This window comes from Palaemon carinicauda, chromosome 36, assembly GCF_036898095.1.
Source record: "Palaemon carinicauda isolate YSFRI2023 chromosome 36, ASM3689809v2, whole genome shotgun sequence".
Classification (NCBI taxonomy): Eukaryota; Metazoa; Arthropoda; class Malacostraca; order Decapoda; family Palaemonidae; genus Palaemon; species Palaemon carinicauda.
Window position 1 is genome coordinate 21744554 of NC_090760.1, and position 3034 is coordinate 21747587.

Genomic DNA, 3034 nt, shown 5'->3' on the forward strand with positions numbered 1-3034 from the left:
GTCGAACTTTTATTCTTTCATTTTCAATATCGATGTGGAAAGGCACATCAGCATCCTGGAAAGTAAGGATAATCATTGACGTCCCAGGAATCTTATGCACTTTCCACACTGTTAATGGGCACATGGCTAGTATTTCCTCTTCTGTAAATTCGTGAAGATCTTTATTGAAGACTACTCCCCTTCCGTAACTAAAGTTTAGGTGGGGTTTGACATCTAACATATCCTCATCACTGTTTGTCGTAAGGTTAGACAGTATTACTGATTGCGTGAATGATTTAGCATGGATTAGGAAGCTATTTTTCCCAAAGCGAGATATATCACCTGGTGCAATGGTTCCTACCTTTTTCTGAATTAGTTTGCTAATTCTAAAATAATTCCCATTACTCCCTTTAGGCTCGGCAACAAGCCACATTGGTGGTTTTGGCTTTCTTTGGGGGAGCATAGTTAAATCGATATCTTTCTCAAACCAGTCAGCAGGTCTATATACATCCAAACTGTTTGGTATCTTATCACATAGGGCACCCATGACATTTAGGTTATTAATTTTGATATCATTGATGTTACATATTGCATTGAATGCTTTTTCGTGATTATTATAAGTTATCCATGAATGCCATTTTTCATTTTCAAGTTTCATTCTAATTTCTTTTATCACTCCATAGCATCTAAATGCTTTATATATCATATCATAATCAGTATTTATTGGAATTTGGGTAACATGAAGGATTCTTAGTTTCCCTTTGTTACCCGACTTAATTGGTTTTGAAACATTAGTAGAGGGGTCCTTTTTTGTTCCTAAGTCGTCAACAGAATTTTCCTTAATATAATTAGCAGAGGTCGTCAACAGTGCCGGGGGAGAGTCAGCGTATCCAGGGGATGGGGGTTCATTGCTTAAAGAATCCATTAGATGAGAGAGAGAGAAAAGGGTTACTTAGATGTACCTGCTCGAGAATGTTAGGCCATCACACGCCAGAAAGGAAATTTGCACTTTCCACTATCGGCACAATGAGAGTATACTTCCCAGATGGTCCACTCCATACCCTACCCAAAGGATAGCATCAAAACAGATATAGAGGCACAGGTGTAAGCTGAACCCGCCTGTTAGGACTGAGACCAAGAAATTATGGAATCATCCTCCCCATATCTGTAATGACGGGCTTCCGGCCAAAAGCCGAGAGTCCTACCCCAAGCATTGGATCCCCCTGGATTCCGAAGACCCAACACTTGAGAATAGTTCCGCCAAAAAGGTCCAAACCATCTTCGGGATGGCTGAAATCATCCAATACTCTCACATATAGCTTTGAATGCAAACACCTCCCAACCGTGACACCTCCTCCCACTCATCAAAGCAGGCAGCAATATAGGATGTATGAACATCCACGCCGGGGCTACAATGGATGAGAAACATCCAAGCCATAGGAAAGAAAAAAAAATAATAATAAATATATATGTACATAATATATACACATATATAATGAGGGAAATTTTTCTCATTGAGTTTGGAAAGCAAGACGAAAGAAAGTTTATGAAATTAGGATAAGGTCGAAGTAATATTGAGAAAAAGAAAAAGGTGAAAGAGAGAAATTTAGATTCAAACTGGGGGAGTAATTTCCCCAAGTTCGAGAGCCCTCTTGCCCGTCACCAAGTTTCAGCACGGGAGTGAAATGCCGTGCTGAAGCTCAATGACTTCATCAAGGCATTCTCTCATTAAGAGGGATTGGTAGAGTGATAAAATTACACAACAATATAAAGGGTTGGTGGTGAAAATTTTTATAGGATATAAGAATATTTTGAAACTGAAATTACTTAACTTGAGAATCTCCAAGAAAAAGAAAAAATGAGAATTTTGAAGAATATAAACGACTTTTCACAAGGCTCTCTCTCTCTCTCTCTCTCTCTCTCTCTCTCTCTCTCTCTCTCTCTCTCTCTCTCTCTCTCTCTCTCCGACGAAGCTTATGATTGCATTTTTGGGCTCAGGCCATGTCGTCCTGATGGAAGTTCCTTCTTAGTAGCTTTCTAGGTTATATTTAACTACAGTGATATATCCCAGAGAATTTTACTAAATGTATCCAGAATTCTAACTCCTGGCGCGAGTATCCCTTGTATTATCTTATAGGGATATCGCATAAGATCAGAGGACGTATTCTTGACACGCCACATAGTTATCTACACCCCTAATAGCGTTTATGCTTCGAGAGGGGAAAGTGGCAAGAATTGTAGGAGAGCCGTTATTACGGCAACACTCCTACTCGTACTGTAATTGGGCGCCAGCGGCCGCCGCGTGGCGCCATCTAGTCATTCTTTCTCATGTAGCGTTCCTGACCGGTGTTTATCTCGTGTTATCTCTCGCTATTTTGGATTGTTTTGCTACGATGATGTTTTCCCCAGCCTCATCTGCCTCTGGAAAGTTAAGTACTATCTCTGAATTGTATAAATGTAACCTCTTGCCAGTCTTTTCCTCGATATAAGTTCGTAATTAACGTAACAAGAGCTGTTGCCAGCCGGATGGCGTCTTGGACGCGGTCGTTCTTTGTATGTACATTTAGTTAGCCAGAACGACTTTCCCGGCATTAATCGCTTTAATAACTTTTAGCTATTTAGCAATTTAGCTAGGAATTTTTATATTATGACCTTGTTTTCGTGGATTTGGCAATTTTATGACCGAGCCCCATGAGTGCTAGGCTTCCTAGCCTAGGCACCTACACACCTCACGCATGATATAACCTTCCTGGTAAAGTTTTATTGAAGCTCAGGCAATATTTTATACAATTAAGATATTACTGCTTAAAATTTTCCTCCATGATAGTATATGAGAGAGTTTCGGTGACCGATTCTCACTGCGCCTAGGCTACCAGCCTAGGGGCTTTAATATACTTTCATACATGTCCCCAATAGCCCTTGTATCGTCTTTTAAGTGGAGACTGACACCTCCTATACCTTTTAAGGCGACACCAATCTCCTTGTGAAATTTTAAGAGCAATTCCTAGGCTAACCCTAGTTGGCTTTGCCTTGAATTGTATTCTGGCAAATCTTT